We start from the raw sequence: 26,483 nt of genomic DNA on the forward strand, positions 1-26,483 counted from the left end.
TACATTCATATGTGCTTGAATTATATGATGATATGATATAATGTCATGTGATATTATGATATGAATATGATGCCCTTGTATGTCTTATGCTTGTGATTTATTTGTTGTATGATATGATATTCATGCTTCTATGAAATGATATGTGAATAAGAAATATGCATGATATGTTTGAATAGAATGATATGTTATGTTATGATTAGTTGAGACGATGATATGTTGATCCATTCTTGATATACGATGATTCTCGATTTTAGTGAGTAGGAAAGGAACTTACTGAGCCATGAGTGCTCATAGCTTACTTTCCTTGTACCGCAGATAAAAGAGAAAGCTGGATGAACAACGGAGCAGCAGGAGGAGCAGATAGTGATGTGTGTGGTTGTGGCTCGGCTAGGACGATTCAGACAAATTAATATTTTTAGTTATAAGTTCAATATATGCACATTTGAACAAATCAGAATATGTGATATTATGCTTAATAAATTAAATTCTTTAAAATTTTTATTCTTCCGCTGTTATAGTAAAACATGTACGTAAGTAGTATAAGAACGTAGTGCCACCTTTGGTTGGGTAAGAAGGGCGGGCGTTACAATATAATTGTTGTGTGAGATTTTGGCACGAACAAGTGCTGAAATCCGGGGTTCTGATTCAAAATCAGAAACCTGATCGATCTACAGATCGATCAGAAGTGGGGCGTGCCACTGGATCGGTCAGCTGACCGATCCAGTCGCGAACAGAGAGTTAACAGAGAGTACAGAAGCTCACTGATCGGTCAGCCGACCGATCAGTGAGCCACTGGATCGGTCGATCCAGCCGCATACAGAAGCGATCAAGCTTGTGGATTGGTCAGCCGACCGATCCAGAGTCTTTCTCCGTGCCGGTATCAAGCTGGATCGATCACTGGATCGATCCGACAGCCCAATCGATTCATGGATCGATTGAAATGCCTGATTACAGCTAGCAGGACATCCGAGAGGCATAGATTATCTTCCCTAGCATGTGTACAACTCCTAGGTACACCTAGAATATTAAGTTCAGATTTTACAGTAATCAGTTTAGTAAAATTTTAATCAATCCAGATTTCCGCAATAGTAATTTAGCACAACATAATGTAGCGATCGACCTCACAGCCTAGTCAGTAGAAGGCGGGTCGTTACATAATAAGATTGTAAAGTAGTAGTAAATAGTAAGAGTAAATAGTAGCAATAAAGTCGAATAGTAAATAATACCAGTCGTAGCAATAGAATAAAGTAGCAGTAGCAATAGAACAAAGTAGGTAACAACAGCCTAGTCGTAGCAATAGAACAAAGTAGCAGTAACAATAAATAGTAGTAGAACAAAGTAGTTAATAACAGCAGTAATAATACGGTAATTTTTACTCTTTTTTATTTGTTTTTTTAGAAAAGTTTAATCAAGGTAAAAGATTACTCTGTCTTATCTTTTTCTTTTCCTGTTTATTTTCCAAGGAGCCTCACCTGTTCATGATCTCACCATTTAACCATTGCCTCGGCTTATGAGTAAGACTTTGTGTAAGATACTCTTTTTATTTAGCCCATACAGGTCTTATAGGGTTTGGTTATTCTTGATACGGTTACTGTTCACTTGTCAGTTACTAAGATAAGGACTGAGGGGAAAAAACTAAGAAAAGATAGACGGAATAGAGTTCAGTTCATCATAAAAATAAGCATGGATCTTACTTAATGGGGAAATTTTTACAAGAAAATATGGATAGTATTTACATATTAAAACTTAGAATTTTACATATTTTTAATTGTAGTACATAAAGACAACTTACAAAAATACTTTAGCACACCGAAGAACACACTAGGGAATTTGGACAGTTGCGTTGGCCGTGGGAGAAGTGGATGCCTCCAAAGGAGGGGTTTGAGGGCTTTTTATAGGCAAGAGTGGAGAGTGTTTGCTTGGAGAAAAAGGAAAGTAGCAGGAGAATAGAAAAGAAAGACCTGGAAAGAGGAGGCTTAGTGAGGGACAGGTGGAAAGTAGCAAGAGAAGAGAAAAGAAGGGCCTAGATAGAGGAGGCTTGTGAGGGATAGTTGGTTGTCCTTTTGTCTGAGTGGAAATATTGTTTGTGTAAGTGGAGAAAACATCATGGATGCCATTTTAGGTAAAGCTATCATGGCATGTAAGTGGAGAAAAACGTCATGGATGACATTTTAGGTAAAGTTACCATGGGAGATGTTGCTGTCATTAGGGAGATGTTGCCATTAAGTCTCCATTAGGTTATCTAAGTTATTGTCACTTGTGAGGTCTGGAGAGGGAGTTTGGTGAGCTTCCTGCTAGGTTTGGATGCATGCTTCAGTGGAGTGTTGCCTTGTATGCTCTAGCAAAGAGAATAGAACTGGCTACTCACTTCTGGTAGAATCGTTCTGTTTTTCTTTGATAATGTTGGAGCAAAGTTGTGTGTTGTGTTTTAAAGGAGAAAGAAAAAAAATCTAGTGCTCATATCCTTTGGCCAATAGATTTTTTCAGTATAGGTTTCTCCTACTAAGAGGTAATTGTCTGGGTCTGCCAAACGGTCCCAAGCCTAATTGGTTTCTTGTATTGATGCTCTCTAGTGTTTTAATTGTTCTCAAAAAGTAGGAGGAGCTTTGATAAACTCTAATTTTGTCATGAAATGAGTATCAAAAGAATTAATTGACCAAATTCATTCTACACTGATGTAGCGTAGAGATGACTCGGGTCGTATCTCACAAGGAATATAGTTGATGTATGATAAACCTAGGATCAGTTTATTTATGAGTGGGGTTTGGATTTTGAGATTCTAATGGGTTTATTATGTAATGAGTTATTGTTGGGGACCGTTGATGGCCAGCTGTCGGAGGGGTTGAATAGCCCTGCATAAATATAAAAACAAAACCCTTCTCGGATTTAAAATAACACTTGCATAAATAATTAAAAGCAATAAACTAAAAGGAAGAGGCACAGGAGTTTATTTGGTTATAACTGGGAAGATTATTAATCCAAGGAAGTTGAAGCGCAACAGATATCTCCTTCAGGCGGAGAAGCCTCTTACAGCATTCAAGCACAGAAAATGAGAAGCTAAACTAAACAAGAGAAGCGTACAAGTGTTGAATATCAAATTGCTTGTGTGTTGAAAAGTTTCTGTACCAAGGCTGTATTTATAGCCTTGGTCGGGGCGCCTGGAGGGTTCCAGGCGCCTGGAAGGGGGATAAAGTTTATCTCCTGTGCAACGAATCATGTTCAAACGTGATCCGGCCAAAATCGGGTTCCGGACGCCCGGACTAGTCCGAGCGCCCAGAATGGGTCCGGGCGCCCGAACCACTAAAGTCAACTTAGTTGATTTTTGGTTCGGACCCTCTACTCCGGTGCTGCTCGCCTCAGTCCGGGTCTTCCGCTTCGGATCCGCTCGCTTGGGTGATTTCAACCAACGGAAATAAGGCTCACCCGAACTCAGCCTTCTCGAACAACTTTCCGCTCCGGCTTCTCGTCCCTCGGAAACGCCGCGTGCTTCCTTTTTGTCCGCCCGCGTACTCTTCCGCGGCACCTCGTCTCTCGGACACACCGAGCCTGTCGGCTCTCTCCCGTGTCATCCTTCTGCTAGTTGCTTTTTTTGCTCGACTACTTGTGCTCCTAAGCTCCTGCACACTTAGACACAAGGTTAAAACACCACAGGATCTATCTTAACTTATTTGATCATATCAAAACAATCTTGGGGTTCTAACAATCTCCTCCTTTTTTATGTGAGCAACCCAAGTTAAGCTAGGGTAACCAACATAAATTAAAAGTAGTAAAATTTTGCATGAAAGTGCAAAAAGATAAAAAAAATTTAAAGCTACCTGCCCCTAGACTTAATATTACCTTATCTCCCTTTGATCACATAAAAAGATGAGGTTCCTTAAAACGTCTAAGGGTTCATTTTCAAAACAAATAAGAGAATTTAAATTCTGAATTTATCAAGTTAAAATAACTTGAAAATATTGTGAATCTTAAACACAAGTAAAAAAATGAAAGTGAAAGTCTTAAGTCAGTTTTTGAAATCTTGAAATATTTTCTGAAAAATAGAACATGCATTTTGACAAAAGAAAATACATTTTCAAAATTTAAAAAAATTGTATAGAGATAAGGCTTTAAAGCAATTGTATAAACTCAAATGAAATGTTTTTTTGTAGTTTTTAAAAAATTGCAAAATGATAATACAAGAATAATCTTGAAAACAAGAAAATTTTAAGTTATTGCCAATTCTTTAATTTTTCATTGTGATACTTAAATTTCCATCTTAGTCTATTATAATTTCTCAAATTTGAAGCAGAGAATTTTGAATATGCAGAAAATTTTAAAATCTGTATTTGTTTCTCTAACATGTCATTTTCTATTTTTAGTTTGTCGAAATCCTTTAATCGACAAGCTGTTGCTAGAGTTTCTTTTAACTCACTATTCTTTGTTAATGGCTTTTTATTTTCAATTTCTAATTCGAAAAAATTTTGACAATATTTTAATCGAATCAAGCAATCGATCAGGAGGTGGAGACCATACCTGACTTACCTTGTCGATTGTTGATGCTCCCCCTGTTGAGCTATTTTCTTTCGACGTTGCTCCCCCTTCATCGATACTTTCGATGCTCATTGAGGAAGAGCTGATTGCGTCTTTTGGTAGATACTCGGCTGTGCGTTTTCAGATTCTTCTAACGACGGCTCAGTGCCCATCGAGGAGTTGGATTTGGCTTCAAATGGTTCTTCGTAGAGCTTCAAGAACTTTTCTCAAAGTTCTTTTGCACTTTGTATTTTCTGACTCTTTCGAGATCTTGGGCAGGTAGTACACTCAAAAGGCGGGATTCAACCTTACCGTTTGTCATGAATTTGTCGCGCTGCTCGTCAGTCCATTGATGCTCCTCAAATTCTTCTCCTTTTGTGTCCTTTGGAGTTTCATAGCCATATTTTATTATTAATAACATATTAAAATCGGTTTTAAAATAAACCTCCATTCGTCGCTTCCAAAATGTGAACTCCCCCTCGAACATTGGTGGATAGATGTTAGCTCCGGCCATCTCATTGCTTCAATCGGCGGTTAGTCCTTCTAAGGCGTCCTGGCTCTGATACCACTTGTTGGTCCGCGTTGGCCAGCTAGAATGGGGGTTGAATAGCCTTGCACAAATATAAAAACAAAACTCTTCTCGGACTTTTAAAATAACACTTGCATAAATAATTAAAAGCAATAAACTAAAAGGAAGAGGCACAAGAGTTTACTTGATTACAACCGGGAAAGTTGTTAATCCAAGGAAATTCAAGCGCAATAGATATCTCCTTCAGGCGGAGAATCCTCTTACAGCATTCAAGCATAGAAATGAGAAGCTAAACTAAACAAGAGAAGCATACAAGTGTTGAATATCAAATTGCTTGTGTGTTGAAAATCTTCTGGACCAAGGCTGTATTTGTAACCTTGGTCAAGGCACCTGGAGGGTTCTAGGCGCCTGGAAGGGGATAAAATTTTATCCCCTTCACAACAGATCATGGTCAAACATGATCCAGTCAAAATCGGGTTCCAAGCACCCGGAATCGCTCCGGGTGCCCAGACTAGTCCGAGCGCCAGGAATGGGTCCGGGCGCCCGAACCACTAAAGTCAATTTAGTTGACTTTTGGTCAGGACCCTCTGCTACGGTGTTGCTCGCCTCGGTCCAGGTCTTCCGCTCCAGCTCCGCTCGCTTGGGTGATTTCAGCCAACCGAAATAAGGCTCACCCGAACCCAATTTCGACCTTCTCAAGCAACCTTCTGCTCCGATTCTCGTCCCTCGAAAATGTCGCACGCTTCCTTCTCATCCGCTCGCATACTCTTCCGCAGCACCTCATCCCTCGGATGCACCGAGCCTGTTGGCTCTCTCCCCTGCTGTCCTTCTCTCTAACTGCGTCTTTTGCTTGACTACTTGTGCTCTTAAGCTCCTACACACTTAGACATAAAGTTAAAACATCACAGGACCTATCTTAACTGTTTGATCACATCAAAACAACCTTAGGGTTCCAATAGTTATAACTGAGAATGGAAAATAAAGACATTCAATTAGCAAGGATTCAAACAACCTACACTGCAATTGCAATCCAAATCATAAAAATCAAAGAAGACAAGTGATCTAATCTAACCTTAGCTAATGAGGATACGGATCTAATCTAAACAGGGATCATCATTAAGACACTGCAATTAACTAAGTAAGCAAGAATTCAAATGTAAATGGAACAAACAGGAGAGCAACAAACTAAATTGCCCTCAATCAAATTCAAATTCAAATGCATTAAGGAATTAGACCAACCAAGTTGCTGCAATTAAATCCAATAGAACATGAACTACAAATTCAGATCCAAATCTCCATTAGCAGAGCTAACAAGCATTCGGGTGAGCTACAGACAAGAAAACAAATCCAAAACTCTATCTAACTAAACTAATTCAAGTCTATAAAAATGAAAAGTAAAGGAAATAGAAACTCAGCTAGAAATTGCAAGAACATAGATGAAAAAATCAGAGAAGGAAAATGATGAACCAAGGTGAGCTAGGAATCCCCAAGCACTCACTGATCTTAACAAAGATGTCAAGATCTTGCAATCGGCGAATAATCTATCAGCTCATATATGCAAATACAGTGAATGGCACAGAAATCAGAATTCAAAATAGGAAACAGAAAGAATTGCCTCTCACCGTTTGGTTGTGGTCGGAGCTTCACAAGAAGAAGATCATCAGCTGGAAGGAGAGGGAATCGGGATCAAACCTCTAGATTGCTCCACTTCCCAGCTTCTTCTTCTTCGCTCAGGAATCGCAGCCAAGTAGAGATCAGATGGTTAAAGTGTCGTCGCCGACAATAGAGAGGATGATGACCGAAGGAAGGGAAGCACCCTTGACCTCACTTGCTCGCCGACAGTGGAATAGAAGGAAGAGGATCGTGATCCCAGAGCAAGATCGCCTCTTGCTCTATTTTGTCGCGAGCCAAAATTGACGAAGGAAATGACACTATAGCTTCTCCCTTTTAAATCTGATCTAGATTTGAACGGACGACTGAGATTTCTCCGGATCGATCCAATGGTGGAAGGTCACTTTAAATTCGATCCAAAGGTGTTGATCTTGATCAAAGGTCCTGATCTACTCCCCCTTGGCTTGGAAAGGCCGGATCATGATAAATGGCTCAGATCTCCTCAAGTCTTGGATGGACTATCCAAATTACTCTAGAGCTTGATCTCTTCATTTAAGCTCAGATTTAAGCCCAAATCTGGTATGATCCGATCAAGTCCTTGCCCTTTGATGCCTACAAAGATCATATTCGAATATTAGCATCAAAATATCACAATAATGAGATAGTTTATAATTAAGTGCAAAAATAAATGCAATTCATGAAATGTGATGTAAATATGAGTTTAACCTATGAGAATATTATAAAAGCATGCATATATGAATCAAAATATTATGGCAAAATCATGGTTATCAAACTTCTCAATCAAGATCTGGGTTAGAAGGATAGTCTTCAAGTTTGGTTTGAATACCTCCAACTTCATTGATGTTCAGTTTAACCAAATGTTTGGTTGGTTCAATATTAAGGTCAATCCATTCAGGATAAGAGTCGTTAAAAGTCCAAAGGCTTCTTCTTCTTCTAAGACCAGAGAAATAATAGTTCCAAGCTTTTAGGAAAATCTTTGATAGAATCTAGATCATGTATCCAAACTTTATAAAGCAGTCCATAGTATATCAAAATGAAAGGAGTAATGAGCTTTCCTTTGTAAGAGGTTGTTTTATACTTTTCATAGTCCAGGTTTACTTTGCGGAAGGAATATAAAAGTTAGCATGGACACCCATATTTAGCAAAGTCTTCATAGGTTGGACCTATTTTATATATATAGGCAATTTACCAAATGGTGCATCTAAGTTTATGAATTGACCAAAAGGCGCATGCTGCTTTGGTATTTACCAAAGGCGCACCTTTTCAAGTGTACTTCCCGTTTTACCCTCCTGACAAATCTGACTTTTTTTTATCTTTTTTTCTCTGTCATTTTTCACTCTCTCTTTTCTTTCCTCTCTCCTATGCATGCAACTTCTCACTTATTTTTCCTCTCCTCTCTTCTCTTTCTTCCTTCTTTGCATGCATGCATAACGTATGGATGTCCCCTTGGGGTTGTGCGATGGTTAAGGCATGGGGTGTTGCCACATGAGGTCTTGGGGTCGAAACTCGGCGTGACCGAGCATAACCTCCCCCATGTCTTGGCCATTTGCACTAATGGCTAGTAGCCACCCGTGATTTACCTCCTCCGTGTTGGCCTAGGGACGGGTTGGCGGGGGCGCTGGGGGCGAGCGAATCGCCTTTTGCCATATGCATAATGTATGGATAATATTTTATAAGGTTTAATTGATTTTTTGATAATACTTTAATATATTTGGAGAAACCAAAATAAATAATGGATAGCATATTTGAACACCTTGCAAACCTAGAAATCTACAAAAATTGAAATGTGTACAATCTAAGATCTCTAGGTCCATTAGTGGGTTTTGATCGAAATCCACTAATGGACCTAGAGAGTTCCAATTGTACTCATTTCAATTTCTATGGATTTCTGGAGTTGCAAAGAGTTTAAATATACTATGCATTGTTTATTTTAGCTTTCAGAGGACTTAAAATGTAATAAGGAAGAATCATCAAAATTCTCCACGTTGGGTCTGATATATATCATATCAGGCCCAATGTGATTCTAATATGTATGTATATATATATATATATATATATATATATATATATATATATATAACCATACGAAGTCTTACAGTGAGTCAATTCTATAAGACTAGCACTAGCTATACTCCTTGGTTCGCTAAGCAGTTATTTTCTCACTGCTGGAGAAATTGGGATGTTAAGAGTTAAACATGGATACTAGTTATGATAACTAGTTTATTGGAGTGACTCGCTGTAAGACTTCATATGGTTATATCCAATAGTGATCCCCTGCAAAGCTAGTTAGGTTAGTCTATATGGCCCCAGTCACTAGTACATTCAGTCCCTATAATTTCCTTTCAACTCCTGACCTAACTCAGATTTTTGAGTCCCTAACACAACATAATATTTTACTATAAGCATCCTGACTCAAGTACTCCACGTGACTGAACCTCCTAAGTTGCTCCCACCACATGACATCTCGAGTTTGTGCTCAACATCCTAAGTACCCCATATCCAACTCAACAACCCAGTTTTTCATCTCGGACTCCCAAGTCGCTCTTATAGCTTGGCAACTTGAACACCCTTTGTTCTATACCTAGGACAAGATCGATGAGTTTTGATCAAAAAATTTCATTGAATTTCAAAAACATGTACTATTGTGGTGGTGCATTTCAAAATCCAGCACCACTTTGGTGAAAAATTTCTAAGGACGACAACACTGCCTTGAAGAGCAATTCTAGGGTGTTCTAAACAACATAGTTTTGGATGTCAAAAAGTAGCGCCACCCTGTTGCTGATTTTCAAAAACTGGCATCACTTTGGTGTTGCAGTTCAAAAAATAAGTGCACCTAAATTTTAAAAACTGAGAAGTCATACCAATGTGTGGTTTTGTTGTGCCTGGATTAATTCCAAGCTCCCCGAGTCCAGTCTGGACAAATCCATAGGATAAGGTTCGTAGCATATCAAAATTATACACACACACACACACACAGCTCGATCCAAATTCGTAATCGGGTCAACAGGCTAGTTCTGACCATTAATTTTGTTATAAATTTATAATTTTTAAAATAATAATAATAATCTTAACATGTCTTGAATCGTCATGAACTGTAAACCAGCAGTTCTAAACTGTGAACAGTAATAGTCTTGGGCGGTTAAGGTTAAAGGTAGATGTTGATCGTTGAATTGCCGATTTTGAACTATCGAACTGATGGTTCTGAATTGTGGTTGGGTCTAAGGGCTCCTTGCACCCTCAGACGCATGTTAATTCATACAAGTATGGGCATACCACAAGAGAGCTTCGTTATAGATCTCTAATAAGGTGATAGATTGTCGCCACATCATTTTCTTACACTATGCAAGTAAGTCGACCTCTCTATTTTCGAGACCAAGTCAAGATCTTGCACACTTGAGCACTCTTGTCGAGGGGGGATCGTGATATGCAACAGTGATCCCCTGTAAAGCTAGTTAGGTTAGTCTATATGGCCCTAGTCACTAGTACATTTAATCCCTATAATTTCCTTTCAACTCCTGACTTAACTCAGATTTTTGAGTCCCTAACACAACATAATATTTTACTACAAGCATCCTACCTCAAGTACTCCACGTGACTGAACCTCCTGAGTTGCTCCCACCACATGACATCTTGAGTTTGTACTCAACATCCTAAGTACCCTATATCCAACTCAACAACCCAGTTTTTCATCTCGGACTCCCAAGTCGCTCTTATAGCTCGGCAACCTGAACACCCTTTGTTCTATACCTAGGACAAGATCGATGAGTTTTGATAAAAAAATTTCATTGAATTTCAAAAACATGTACTATTGTGGTGGTGCATTTCAAAATCCAACACCACTTTGGTGATAAATTTCCAGGGATGACAACACCACCCTGAAGAGCAATTCTAAGGTGTTCTAAACAACATAGTTCTGGATGTCAAAAAGCAGCACCACCCTGTTGCTGATTTTTAAAAACTAGCATCACTTTCGTGTTGCAATTCAAAAAATAAGTGCACCTAAATTTTAAAAACTGAGAAGTCATACCAATGTGTGGTTTTGTTAATGAAAAACCAACACTATTATTGTGTTGCATTATGAATTCCAACGCCACCATATTACTAAAGACAAAGAAGTCAAAGGACATAGTGTTTTATCAATGTCAAAATCTTGTAACCACTATTTGTGCATCTTGACTGTGATAAATATATTTTTCCATGTTAATAATTTATATTTTTTTAAATTATAGGCATAAGTTGATGTTGGCCAAAAACTCCAATAGCCTAGTGCTTTAGGTCACTTTAATAATTTTTTTATGCTCCAACAATGAAAAAAAAGCATCGACATGGTTCTATTTTGTTTTACATGATAGACGCATAGCAATCATCAAACAGTCTCTTTTGCTTTTTTTTACATACAAGATATTCAACAAATTTATAGTATATTGGTGAATATATTTCAAAATTGAAATTCAGCATTTCAAACATTTAGGGTGTGTTTGGTTTGTACGTTTTTCATTTTCATTTTTTGAAAAACACATATTTCTAAAAAAATAATGTTTGGTTTGCATTTTCCATGTCTATTTTCTAAAAAATAGATAGCATTTTTTTGGAAAAAATAGAGAATGACTAAAAGTCATTTTCTATTTTCTAGAAAACGCATATTTTTCAGAAAATGAAAATGGAACATGCGTAAACCAAACGCACCCTTAGATTTTCAAGTAGATCTCAAATCTTTGAAAGTTTAGCACAAAGTAGCAAGTGTAATAAAATCAAAAAGTTAGAGCAAGCCTATATTTTTATTAGGTGATTCAGTTGATTTCAATCAAAGAGATATATCTTTGTTGTTTGGTATTGCAGACAGAGGTGCTTCTTATGAATTTAACTAATGCATTGGGTGATCTCTTTTTTGCTCACTTCTCTAAAAAAAGTGCCTACAAAATCAAGATAATGATATTTTAGTATTTTACAAATTGTAGATTTTGTATATATTTGTTTGTATATTATTTTCTTCTAGTACATATACGGTTCCTATAGATCATGTAGTTATTGTAGATTATTTTGATAATCTATATAGATTTAATTGGGCTGAAGTAATCTATCAATTTATTGTTTCACAATTACCTATTATCAGGGACCTTTTTTTATCAACTAAGACATCAAATGATCATCTCACTTCCTTAATTAAAGAGATTTGCTGGTCTTTTGACTATAAGTTTTTTTTTTTGCTTGTAAATTTGATTTTATATATATATATATAACATTAATGTGTATGTAACACTTAACAAAATACCAGACATAGTTTTTGGAGCATGTCTCAATTCAAAAATCATATAATAATGAAGTAGCACGAATAAATAAGTGGAGAAATACTCCTTCACGTATTAGTAAGGTAAGAGCCTTGTTTGACCAAATGCCACCTAAAGAGTTAAATATCGAAGATTATCAAACTTCCTTTCTTTCATTTGAAGTTTCCAAATAATTTTTTCTAATTTGAGAGGTGATTATTGAACAAGTCCCTACCCCTTTTGAAAATCCACTAGTTGAGAACCTCCATTATCTCGATGCTACTCCACGCCCATTTGAGACATCTCCATTACATGCTATAGAAGTCAAATGTCCAAGTAATAGTGAACGTCCTAACTGCATTATTCATCAGATGTGAATCAATGAGTTAATGAAGGAGTACATGCCATTAATGAAAGGATGAAAAAATTACTTGAAATAATAAAAAAATCAAAGCATCCTGACTGAATCAAGCAACCCTATAGTGGATTCTCATCTTGAACCAGTTGTGAAATGACCTACAACTTTATCCCCTTATAGTTTTTTTGAAAAAAAACCATGTCATACAAACCCTCCCAAATCTTCAATAAGTTAAATAAATTAACTCTGATGCAATGTATTTCGAACATGTTCAACTAGAAATCAAAAAAAAGAAAAATCCTATCTAAACATCATGGTAATAAATAAATATCCAAAAATCAGAATGTGCAATCAACCAAATTAAGAAATCTAAGACATTTGACCAACAAATATATCATTGACTCAGAAAAGAAACCTCAACATCCTAATGAAAAAAATAACATAAACTGAAAAAGAAAGAACATGGTCATCGGGTGTGCACTGCCTGGTACGAGTTAGCTCATCCATTAAGACACTCTGTCTCCTCATTACCACCATATGGATTTAGTGAGTCTAAAGATTTAGGAAGTTCAAACATTTTATAGCAAAAAGTAAGCATACATTCACATGCTTTTCAATATATATTTTTAAGAAAATACGTTGAGCATTTAAAAATTAAAAATTTACTAACATTAAATCCCATAAACCCTCAAACTTTAATAGAATAACATCAAACATTAACTTTCAATATCAACCTTATACCGCAGCATATTTAAAGGAGTTCAGATTATTGAATATGACCCCTTTTTACCTTAACCTTTGATAGTTTGGTCAAACATTTACCATAGTGTTGGGACTGAAAAGTAGCTAGAGGGGGGGAGGGGGGTGAATAGCTCGTCGCGTGCTTCGTGGTTGGCGTTGCTTGTTTCTTCAAAGATGTGCGGCGAAAATGTACGAAAAACAAAATACAACGCTAACAAATAGATTTTACTTGGTATCCACCTCACAAGAGGTGACTAATCCAAGGATCCACACACTCACGCACCCTCCACTATGAAACACACTCCTCTACGGTAACTACCGAAGGCGGAGAAGCCTTTACAAACTCTCAATACAAGAAGAAAGGAAAGGATATGAAATACAAGCAAAAGCTTATAATAAACCCTAATCCTAACTTCTCTTCTTGCTTTTGATCCGCCTCTTGACTTGGAAGAACCTCCAAGAATCTTCAAGAACTGGCGATCTAAACTTGAGAGAGAGCTGTGGAGTCGCTGGTGAAGATCGGAGATGAATCGTGTGAGCACTACTGAAGGAAACGCTCGCCTGCAGCTAAATACGACGCCAACGGTCGGATCCCGATTGATTAGATTGCTCCCAATCGATCGGGGAGACTTTGGATCGATCAACCGATCGATCCAGAGTGCCTCTGTGCTCTCTGGAATAGTCTGGATCGATCGGCTGATCGATCCAGGGCTTATCGCGCACAAACAGCAGCTTCCAATCGATCCACTGATCGATTGGGACCTCTGGATCGATCCACGGATCGATCCAAAGGAGTTCTGTTCGTGGGGACTCACCCGATTGATCAGCTGATCGATTTGTCATGATCCAATCGATTGGCTGATCGATCCAGATCTACTGGATCGATCGGCTGATCGATCCAGATCTGCTAGGTCAATCGGCTAATCAATCCAGATCTTGATTTTTGCCCAAAAGTAAGTCCAAAGCCGCCTAAACCAACATCCAGTCAACCATGACTTGTTGGTACATAAAACCTAGCATCCGGTCACCCTTGACCAGCTAGGACTCTCTCACCAAGTGTCTGGTCAATCCCTTTGACCCACTTGGACTTTTCTCCTCTTGCCAAATATCCGGTCAATCCCTTTGACCTACTTGGACTTTCACCAGATGTCTGGTCAACCTTAACCCATCTGGACTTCCCCGTGCCAGGCTTCACTCACCAGGACTTCCCTTCTGCCTAGCTTCACTCACTAGGACTTTCACCTGGCTTCACTTACCAGGATTTCCCTTCTGCCTAGCTTCGCTCACTAGGACTTTCACCTGGCTTCACTCACCAGGATTTCCCTTCTGCCTAGCTTCACTCACTAGGTCTTCTCATCTGCTTGGCTTCACTCACCAGGACTTTCACCTAGCTTCACTCACTAGGGTTTCCTTCTGCCTGGCTTCACTCACCAGGACTTTCACCTAGCTTCACTCACTAGGATTTTCAGTCAAGTATCCAGTCAACTTTGACCTACTTGACTCTCCTTCACATTCTCCCCACATGAACAATTGCACCTGCAATGTTCATGTGTTGTCTACAAGTATTGTCAAACATCGAAACCAAATCATCAAGACTCGAGCTTGACTCACTTCAAGCCCAGTTAAACAGGTCAACCTTGACCTAGGGAATATTGCACCAACACATAGTACTAGGTTTGGTTGCGCTCACCAATATCCTTTAAGTCGAATTCTACAACCCTTTTTTTCCTCTGATTTAGTAAGAATTTTGGTTACCTCTAAGTCCGACTCCTTACCCGTCAAATTGCCACAGACAACCCACATGGCTCAAAATCATTATAAAAATAAAGAGTTAAAAATTTCCTTTCTTTTTTTTAAAAAATGAAATATCAGTGGCTTGTAATAAATGCATTAAATGTAATTAGACATAGAAAATTTAGGGATGTTATTTGCCTCCCTCATTTTCTCATTAAAGAAAATAAACTCCCTTATATCCACCTTTAGACATACGTACCCATATAACCTCAAACCTTAACCCCTCAATCCAATACTTTAAACCATAACATGAGACCCCTCAATGGCACCTCAAGCTGTTGTTCCAAAACTGATCCAACTCCTCCCATCTCCAACTACAACCTCTAGATTTGAACGATAACAAATCATCATCCGAACCTCTTCCTATCCCTTGAGCTTGCTGTTGGTGCAGCGGAGGCCGACAAGAGGGGGGTGAATTGCCTGAAAAATAAAAGTTATACTCTCCTCATGCTTTCAACTCAAAAATGCAATAGTAATAATAAAATAACTAAAATAAAAAAATAGAAATAAAGCAGAGACTCAGCAGTTAACCTGGTTACAAACAAGAAGGTTGTTAATCCAGGGCGATGAAAAAGCGCACTAGACAAAGTCTCCTTTACTGAAGGCGGAGAAGTCTTTTATACTCTAACAGCTCAGAACTATCGCTAGGAATGAATACAGAATTGATTGAACAATTGATGAATAATTCCTAGGTCCAGGGGTCCTTTTATAGCCCATAGAAATTCTATCTCGGATGTCCAAGGCGCCTCCAACAGAGGTCTAAGGCGCCTCCATTGAGTAGGCGGATAAAACTTTATCCGAAACGCAAACGGTCACATTTGACCTGTTGAAGGCGCCTTCATCAAGTCATGAAGGCGCCTTCATGTTGAGGGCGCCTTCATGCTTTATGAAGGCACCTTTAAGCTGGTTTTCCAGCTTTTGCTTCTTTTCTAGTTCCTTTGCTTTGGCTTCTGATGCTCCGATAGCTTGGGTGATTCGGCCAACCGAAATAGGACTCACCCGAACCCAATTTTCGGCCTTCTTCTCGAGCAGCCTTCCTCCCCAGCTTAACGTCCCTCGAACGTCGCACACGTTCTTCTCGCGCACCGGTGTACTCTTCCGCAACTCTCTCTTCCTTCAGATGCACCGAGCCCATCGTCTCCCTTCCCGTGTCGTCCTTCTCGCCGGCTGCATCTTCCGCTCGACTTCCTGCACTCCTAAGCTCCTGCACACTCAGACACAGGGATCAAACACAAAGCAGGACCTAACCAACTTGGTTGATCACATCAAAATAACCACGGGGTCTAACAATCTCCCCCTTTTGATGTGCATCAACACAAGTTTAGGTTAGGGTAAAAAATAGACAAATAGTAATTTTAAAGAAATTACTAAACTAACAGTTTTAAGCATAAATTTACAATTAAAATAAATTGTAACTATTTAATTAAGAGTTTAAACATAATTTTTCAAAAATATTTTTAAAACTCAGAGTTTTAAAAAAAATAAAAAAAAAATCTCTCCCCCTACCCCCTAAACTTGTATCTTTCTCTCCCCCTTTGATCACAGCAAAAATGGGGTAATAATAAGAGAATATTAAAAAATATTTAGCAAATTCTTAAGTTAGAAAAATTTCTGAGCAAAATGAATTTTTAGAATTTTTCAAAAAAAAAATTCTAACTAAAATGACCTTCTTTTTTATTTTGAATTTTCAAAAAATAAATCTAAGTTAAATGACTTTTTAGAATTTATCAAAAAAAAAATTCTAAGTAAAATGAATTTTTAGAATTTTGAAAATTTTCAAAAAAAAATTCTAAGTACAAATTTTGAAGATTTTCAAAGACAATATTTGAAAAACTTACAAAGCATTATTTAATTTTAGTTTAATATTTTTTCAGAAAGTTAATTAAATATTTTATTTTAATATTTTAGCTTCCAGGTCGTGACAAGGCACTAGGCCTTCTTGGTTATTGGAGCAACAATCACTTCCTTAGACAAAGCCTCATAGAGAAATTTTAACGTTTAATTTTCTTACTGGAAACTTTAATAATAAAAGAAATTTAGTCTAATAAAGCTTTTGGAACCCAATAGAGGTTCCTTCCTACTGGATTAATCAGAAACTTATGGGGTATATAATTCTTTGGAATTTTATTAAGTTGACATTGATGATGTTTAACATACCAGTTTAATTTTCCATAAATCCTAAGTTTTGACTTTTGAAAAACATTTATTTTAAAACATGCATCAGTTTTCAAATTTTCAATTTCTAATTTTAAATTGTCATTTTATGATTTTAATTTATCTAAAATTCTATTTAAGTCAGCATTCTCTTTTTCTCATTTGAATAAATCTGTAGAAAGAGACTTAATAAATTGAAAGGACTGAGTCGGAGTTAGATTACGTACCTTACTTACCTGACTTGGTGATGCTCCCCTTCACTGCAGCTTTCTTCCTCTGATGTTCCTCACCCTTCATCTATGCTCATTTCTGAGTTTGACTCTTCTTCCAGCTGATGGTTAGCTATTAGCACTAAACCCGAGAATTCTTCGATGTCTGACTCGGAGGATGAGTCTGAGAACGTGGCCTTCAGGGTCTTGTATCTAGAGGAATCTGGTTTCTTGTACTTTACTTTTTCCTTCTCTTTCTGTTTGCTCTTCAATTTCGGGCAGTCATCCTTGATGTGCCCTTCTTCGTTGTAATTATAGCAACAGACTGTCCTTCTCTTTTGATGATGTTTACTCGACTGCGATCTAAATTTGTTAGATTTAAAAAACTTATTAAATTGTCTTACCATTAATGCAGCTTCGGATTCGTCGATCAAGGCTTCGGAGTCAGAACCGTTTATTCTTACCTTTAGGGCAATATTCTAACTAGTCTTCTCTACTCCATTGGGTTCTGCAACTCGAGATTCGTGAAGTTCAAAAGTAGAAAATAAATTTTCTAAAGTACTTACCTCGAAGTCCTTAGAGATGTAGTATGCATCTACTAAGGACGCCCATTCTGGAGTTCTGGGGAAGGCGTTGAGCGCGTACCGAATTGAGTCCCGGTTCGTTACTTCTTCTCCAAGGTTGCTTAGTTGAGTTATTAGCTCCTTAATCCTTGCTTGGAGTTGCGCTACCTTCTCGCCTTGGTTCATCCGGATGTTCGTAAGTTGAGTCTGGAGGATATCGCGTCTTGCAAGATTCACTTCGGATGTCCCTTCGTGAAGCTCCAGGAATTTTTCCCAAAGGTCTTTCGCGGAGTCATAGCTTCCGATCTGACTTACCTCTTGTGGTGGCAACACGCTAAGCAGGTGGAATTCTGCCTTTCCATTGGCGACAAAATCGTCTTGCTCCTTCTTGCTCCACTAATGCTCTTCTTTGTCTTTCGAAACTTCAAAATCATATTTCATAGTTAGTAAAATATCGAAGTCGGTTTTAAAAAATACCTCCATCCGGCGTTCCCATGTCGCAAAGTCTCCGTCGAACTTCGGGGGATGAATGCTTATTCCGGCCATCATCTTGATCTTCGTGCTTCAGTCGGCGGTTAGTCCTTCTGAGGCGGTCTAGCTCTGATACCAATTGTTGGTGCAGCGGAGGCCGACAAGAGGGGAGTAAATTGCCTAAAAATAAAAGTTATACCCTCCTCGTGCTTTCAACTCAAAAATGCAATAGTAATAATAAAATAACTAAAATAAAAAAATAGAAATAAAGCAGAGACTCAGCAGTTAACCTGGTTACAACCAAGAAGGTTGTTAATCCAGGGCGATGAAAAAGCGCACTAGACAAAGTCTCCTTTACTGAAGGCGGAGAAGTCTTTTACACTCTAACAGCTCAGAACTATCGCTAGGAATGAATACAGAATTGATTGAACAATTGATGAATAATTTCTAGGTCGAAAGGTCCTTTTATAGCCCCTAGAAATTCTATCTCGGATGTCCAAGGCGCCTCCAACAAAGGTCCAAGGCGCCTCCATCGAGTAGGCGGATAAAACTTTATCCGAAACGCAAACGGTCACATTTGACCTGTTGAAGGCGCCTTCATCAAGTCATGAAGGCGCCTTCAAGCTGGTTTTCCAGCTTTTGCTTCTTTTCCAGTTCCTTTGCTTTGGCTTCTGATGCTCCGATAGCTTGGGTAATTCAGCCAACCGAAATAGGGCTCACCCGAACCCAATTTTCGGCCTTCTTCTCGAGCAGCCTTCCTCCCCGGCTTAACGCCCCTCAAACGCCGTGCACATTCTTCTCGCACACCGGTGTACTCTTCCGCAGCTCTCTCGTCCTTCGGACACACCGAGCCCGTCGGCTCCCTTCCCATGCCGTCCTTCTCGCCGGCTGCGTCTTCCGCTCGAATTCCTGCGCTCCTAAGCTCCTGCACACTCATACACATGGATCAAACATAAAGCAAGACCTAACCAACTTGGTTGATCACATCAAAATAATCACGGGGTCTAACACTTGCATCCTCTTGACTCAACCATCGATTAGCCCATCTTCAACCTGAACCGCCACCTAAACTGCCCCTTCTCGACCCCTACAACTCCTGGCTAGCCCACTGGTCCAAACCCTCTTCGTCGAACCCCCCCCCCCCCCTCACACAAGCCCACGCCATGAACACCTCCCTCGCCCCAACCTCCATTAGACACAACCTTCCCCCCCCCCCCCCCCCTCCTCAACCTTCAACCCCATCCAGTATCCCCAAGGTAGTAGTAGATTTTTGAACATTCCAACATCAAGATTTCCAATCAAAAAGTGGATAGAACTTCCATTAAATCATCACAACAATTGAAGAGTGTGTTCATTAACAATAAAACATGCATCAAACCTCAAAACACATGTAATGTGATCCATATAATGCAAAAAATGAATGTTAGAAATCTTGCCTTAGCGTTTTAATGTCCCAAAATCAAGTGAGGCATAGGAGAGAGGCGGGTGATGATCCGACACGTTCTTCTTTGATTTCTCAAACTTTTCAGATGTTTTCTCGCGTGTTTTCTAAGGCAGAAGGTGGCGGCACAAAGGTTGAAGAAAACATTAGAATTCGTCCTCTCCTTTTCGAAAACAAGACCCCCCCCCCCCCCCCCCCCCAAAATAAAATGTTAGGAAAAAATTTGTTTCCTGCAAATTAGGTCAGGCGCGTTAATTTAATAGTTAAAACATTAATTAAATCAAGCTCATTATCATGTAATTACCAACACCTAGATAAACTTCACAACTTGTGGATTGGGTTTTGTACGATACAATTCCTCCCCCCCCCCTTCATAAATGAATTTCATCCTCAAAGTTTAAAACTTACCAAACAGCTCTGACTAACTACTCCTCATGTTAAACTAGGTTTCCCAAGTGGCCACCTCGTTGGAGTGATTCAACCACTTGACTTTGACCATCTTGACCATCTTGTTCTATACCTTTATCTCCTATCTACTTAAGATCTGCTTAGGCTTCTTCTGGTAGAATAGGTTTGGTGTAACTTGCAACAGCTCATAATTTAGTACATGCGAAGAGTTCAACATGTACTTCCTCAGCATTAACACATGGAACATATTGTGCACCCCTGTAAAATTCGACGGAAAGCCACTCTGTATGTCAAAATCCCCACTCTATCTAGGATCTCGAATGACCCAATGAACCTCGGACTGAGCTTACCATTCCTCCCAAATTGCATGACACCCTTCATAGGTGCTATCTTCATGAAGACATGGTCACCAACTGCAAACTCGAGATCTATCCTCCTTTTATCTGCATAGCTCTTTTACTTATTTTGAGCCATCTTCATCCGATCTTGGATTCTAACTACTACAGTTGGTGTCTGTTGTACGATATCCAGGCACATCTCTATCATTTCCCCTACTTCATCCTAATGGATAGGAGATCTGCACTTCCTCCCGTATAAGGCTTCGTATGGAGTCATACCTATAGTCGACTGAAAATTGTTATTATAAATAAACTCCATAAACGGTAGCTTCTTCTCCCAACTTCTCGGATAGTCTATCATGCACGCTCGAAGCAGATCCTCCAAAATCTATATCACCCTTTAGGGTTGGTTGTTTGTTTGAAGGTGAAATGCTATACTGAACAATAACTTTGTTTCCATAGCAGGATGGATGTAATGACCCAATTTTTCTCATTAGGAGTTCTAAAAGTTCTTAAAAATATTTAAAAATACTTTATAAAAATATTAGAGATTTTTAGGAATTTATAGATTATTTTTATGTAATTTTTGGAGTTCGTTTGGTATTTTTACCAAAAGGAAGAAGTTGGAAAAAAATAGGGAGATTCGAACCCGAGCAAAACTCGACTAACCAACTGGGCTAGCAAGTGTTATTTGAACAAATAAAGGAAGAGATTTATTTAAGTAATAGGAATTAATAACAAAGAAATAAAAGGAAGGCAAAGGGGTAGCAGCCGAGAATTGAACCCGGGGCTTTTGGGTCGGTCAAAACCCAGCCAACCAACTGTTCCGCGGATATTTCACGAAAGAGTTGGTAGCGAAATAACCTTAAGTTAATAGAGATACCAGAGTTATAAAAGGAACTTAGGGCTTGAGAATTTCCCCAGCCCTAATTTCTCCCGAATCCTTTCTTCTCCCCTCTCGCTCGCGATTTCCTCTTCTGCGTGCGACGGCGACTTTTCTTTTGGGCGAAACAGGACCGCAGCTAGGGCACGATTCCGGCGGCCGACGAGGGGATTCTCCGGGGGGTGTTTCATCAGTACAAGGTTCTCTCATCAAGAAGAAGCCGTAGGCACAAGGAAGAGCTGGAAACTCAAGCTTTTCCCGAAACCCTAGCAACCTTTCCTTCCGGTTGTAAGTCCTAAAAGCAAGGGTAAGTTGCTCACTCACCTGCGGTAAGAGTAGTTCCGAGATTTTTATTTAAGCTGGTGTTTCCTTGCGATTCGAGTTTGTTGTGAAGTTTTTTGGGTTTAGGGCTTGTTGACGTGAGCCTCAAAAAGGGAACGGAGAAGGGAAAGGTTGTATAGGTTAGGGAATTAGTCTTCTTTTCCTTGCTTTTTGGTTTCCTACCATGCTATAGTTCCAAGGGGAATTGTTTCCCTAGTTTTCGGATTCTTGAGTCTTTCTTTGGTTTTGTTGAAGCATTCTGTGAAGAAGATTTTCTCTTGAAGCGTGCTGTTATTTTTGTAGAGCAAACATGTTTGTAGATCAAGCGCGTTCTGTAGATTCCACAGCCCTTGTTGTTAACATTTTATTTCACAGCACTTATGATTAGTATTCCATTTTACAGCCCTATGATCAGCATCTCGAATTTAGGTTTTTCCTTGCTACCCTAGTGGGCATGATCAGATTATATGTAACCCTGCGGAATTGGGTTTTTGTTGCTAGACAGTGGGCAGGAAATGGTTCAGAGTTTAAATTTCCCCTGCTAAGTAGTTATAGATCTTTTGTTGGGTTATTTAATGAGCATGTACAACTTCTATTTGTTATTAGTTAAGCATGCGTAGTTTCTTTATTACTAGAATAGCATGAGCAGTATTGAATTATAATGTTTCTCGTTGCTATTAGAATAACATGAACAGACTTAGGTTTGGTTTATCTTGAAGCTTGCTGCCATAAGACCATATTTAGTTGTTTAGATTTGGAAATGAGAGCATGAAACATCTTAGTATTTGATTTTCTTCTTTGCTGCCATGCGTAGGAATAGACCTTTTAACGAGCATGCAGTAGAGTGGTTTTGTGCTGTTAGCATTTCCATTGCTTAGTTTTGGTATAGATCCTTCATTATTAGTTTTTATGCATGCAGATTTCAAGTTTATGTAGCTCCAATGAGTAGGAACAGCTATGTCAGTTCACGTTGCAGTTTTGGGTTTCCTTTGCATTATAACAAATCTGAACAGCTTTCATTTTAGCATGCTTAAAGATTTCAGAATTGTTTTCCTTTGTTTTAAACATGTTGTAGCATGTTTGAAGAAGTTAGATATGCTTTCTTTTGATTTGTCTCTGATATAGCATGCTTATAGAAGTCAGATTTTCTTTCCTTTGATTTAATTCTGTTGTAGCATGCCTATATTCTTTTTAAGAGTTTAAGAAAAATATAAGAAAGATAAAGAAAAGAAAGAAAAAGGTCAAGGCCTTAAGTAGATCCCAAAGTCAATACTTTAGGGATTTTGGCACACAAGGTGCTTATTAAAATGCCGAGGCATTATATATTAGAAGTATTAAAAGATAACAAGTATTTTACTTTTATCAGTGGCACTGTACTGGACTCTCAGATGTCCTTGGGTTGGGCTCCCATAGTCATCCCTAGGTTTAGATAACCTAGTACGCAGGACTCTCAGTAGTCCTTGGGCTGGGCTCCCATAGTCGGTCCCTAGGTTTAGATAACCTAGTATGCAGGACTCTCAGTAGTCCTTGGGCTGGGCTCCCATAGTCGGTCCCTAGGTTTAGATAACCTAGTAAACCCTACTAGATTCGGGACCAGCTATCTCGGGTCTAGTTAGGGATGCGCTCATAGCAAGTACAGTTGCCGGGCCCAAGAAGAAGTTGATTATTATTTTGAAGTATTATAAGTATAAGTTTTTGAATAAGTAAAGCAAGTTTTACATGAGTATAAAGTATTAAAGAATAAGTTTTAAACAAGTGAGATAAAAGAATAAGTTTAGAACAGATGAATTAAGTTTCACTTTTTTTTAAAATCAACAAGTTGAGTTTTCTTTTATGCTAGCATGTTATTTAGATTAGCTTACTGTTTTTGCTATTTTCTGAGCATGAGTAGCTTTACATGTTTAGCACTTCAGCATGTCTTGTTCTTTTATTAGTAGATGAGCATAAGTAGTCTTCGGTAAGTAATCAGTTAGATCATGTTATAGATATATGTACATGCACATTCGTGATTTTGTGAGTTAGATAGCGCTTACTAAGCAAATTTTTCTTATAGATTGCACTTCCTCTTACTGCAGATACAGGAAAGGAAAAGATATAGAAAGGAAGGCGATAAGGAGGTGTTCGAAGGATGTGTGATGCCAGGACTATGGAAGCCTTGGGACTAGGAAAGAAGTTTTAATTTTAGTTTCCGCATTTTAGTTATTGTAAACATTTGAATTGTATTTTAAGTTCATGTCATTTGAGATTATTCTGTTTAGATTGCATGTAGGATGAGTTCAGTTTAGTAAGTAGATATTTGTGTATTTGACACTTATTTAACTGCGTGGTTGATTGATAAATGTTCCAGCCGCCTGTGGCTGATGTATACTATGCTTGTATCTTGGTTTATAGTCACCGGTACAAGGGAGACTCTGCCGAAATTTTTCGATAGGATTTCTATGTGATTTTTAATCATACCGGTTAAGTAGAGTTAGTAGTTAAGTAACGGTCATCCTTAGAGTGTAATAGTATAGTTAAGAAGGGTGGTCGTTACAATGGAGACTTCTCTAGAAAGGCAAGGTGAATCGTGGATCTCTGTCTAACACTATAAAGACTAGAATGTCATACAATCTGACTACCTTTCTAATATATTGTCGGATCGTGTAATTTGATAGAGGGGGTGAATAGTGATTGATCCTTTCTAAGAAACTTGACAAAATGAAAAGCTGGGGAGAGAACCTAATGTTGATGAAAAAGAATACCTGAGGACGTCCGACCCGAGAAAACCAAAGCGGATCCGGAAGAAGAAAGTCACAAAATACCTCCTTGTGCAAAGACGCAAGGGCAGAAGGAAGAAATCCCCCGAAGAATACCAGGACCTAGAGTTTCGATGACCTCCTGTGCACAAGAGACTAGCCAACACTATCGTCAACGACCTAAGACCGGAGTGGGAATCCCTGGCTAGGCCCTCTGATGCTCAAGTTAGTGATTTCTCTTGGTGAGGAAGAAGGAAGAAGGAAGAAGGAAGAAGATGAACAATAACTCTAAATTAGGGTTTGCAATAGATGACTATGTGTGTTGTGAGCGTGAGCATACCCGGCCAATGGAAAGGATTTCCCTTTTTATACCACTTCACTTAACCTCCATAGTCATGAAGTGGACCCCGGTTTGTTAGAGTTTGTTATGAGATGGCATAAGCCATGTACTTGCAGAAAATAGTTTTTAAGGAATCTTTCTTGTACCCCAGATGTACACTTTTTGTCGCTTAGTACCTGCAGAAGAGTCTAGAAACATTCTTCCCATCAAATTAATCAACCTGTTATACAATCACATGCTGCAGATATTTTCATAAGCTATTTATGAATATTCCCGAAATATTTGTTCTCACCCTGTCTTATAAATTATATCAAGGTATATTTATCGCTCATGCCTGCTTACCCTGTTTTTGCTATGTTATAGACAGCCCGGTATTATACTATGATTTGCATCGAACGGAATTGAACCTAATCTATGCCCGGGCGGGTTATTAATATTGTTCAACATATGTCCTTAACCGTCTGACAGTATACCCTAAATCTTGTAAGGTCTTGTATCTTTATATATATCCGGGCTATCATATACACCCAACCAATACTAGTCTATATTCAGATGTGCTAATTCAAATAATCTTGACTTATCTATCTTAAATGTGTATACCCGGCCGATATTGGTAGATCTTTCTTAAGGTATTATACCGGCTGATATTGACCTATTTTCTTGAGCATATTACCTCGGCCGATATTCATGCTTGTTTAATCCTGCTATCTCTTTTCTTCTTCCCACCGAGGACCTATTAAACCTAACCTATATCATCAATTATAAAATTTTAGCGAGAGTACACAGAGAAAAACATGAAAAAAGAACAACGCTAACACAAGTAATTTTTTATTTGGTTAGGAGCCTTGGTCGACTCCTACTCCAAGGCTCGTACTCGTTGAGTGCTTTCGTTGGGCAATCCACTAACAATTTAAATAATTATTTTACAAATTGAAAGTACAGTTTCTTTAAAGAAAAGAATACCGACAACAAAAAGGAATAAAAAATGAGGCGTGTTGTCGGAGGAGCTTTCGCAGTATCGTAGGAGCACAGCACGGCAGAGCAAAGATCTTGTTGTTCGTTGTTCTTTACTCCAGGGTGCATCCTCCTTATATAGGAGGCTCGGGGTGCACGGATCCCTTCCAGGCGCCTGGAGTGTGACGTATCCTGTCCAATCAGAGCGCTCCTTGTTGCGACATGCATTGGGGATAAGTTTTGCACTCCAGGCGCCCGAACCACTTTTTCTCTAGGAAGTCATTCTCCTGCAAGAAATGGTTAGTCCGAGACAATGTACAATTTATATTACCCTTCAAAATAAAGTGTTAGCACAATTATAATTAACAAGCAGAGTATTAATTAGATTTCGTCTCCTCGAGACTAGAATCTAGTCACAATCTCAACGTAGATTTCTGAAATGGATCTAAGTTGGATCAACGCCTAATGTTCCCTTCCCGGGAACGCATCCTCACAGTCACTTCCCTCCAGTGACTTACCTTAACTTACCTATCAGACGTTCGGTCGGCCCTTCGACCCGTCTGGACTTTGTGCCAGTCAGCCCTTCGACCCATTTAGATTTTGTGCCAACTATCAGGTCTGCCCATCGACCTAGCTGGACTTCGTGTTAGACGTCAGGTCAGCCCGTCGACCTGTCTGGGCTTCTCCTTCACACTTGGTCAAAGTGTTAGATCAATATGAAACTAACTTAACCTACTTTGTCATTCATCAAAACTTGAGTTAGACCGTTAGTGCTAACTGCACCAACATATATAATGTTGGGATTTTAGATGGCTAGAGGGGGGGTGAATAGCCTC

This window comes from Zingiber officinale, chromosome 10A (genome assembly GCF_018446385.1).
Source record: "Zingiber officinale cultivar Zhangliang chromosome 10A, Zo_v1.1, whole genome shotgun sequence".
Lineage (NCBI taxonomy): Eukaryota > Viridiplantae > Streptophyta > Magnoliopsida > Zingiberales > Zingiberaceae > Zingiber > Zingiber officinale.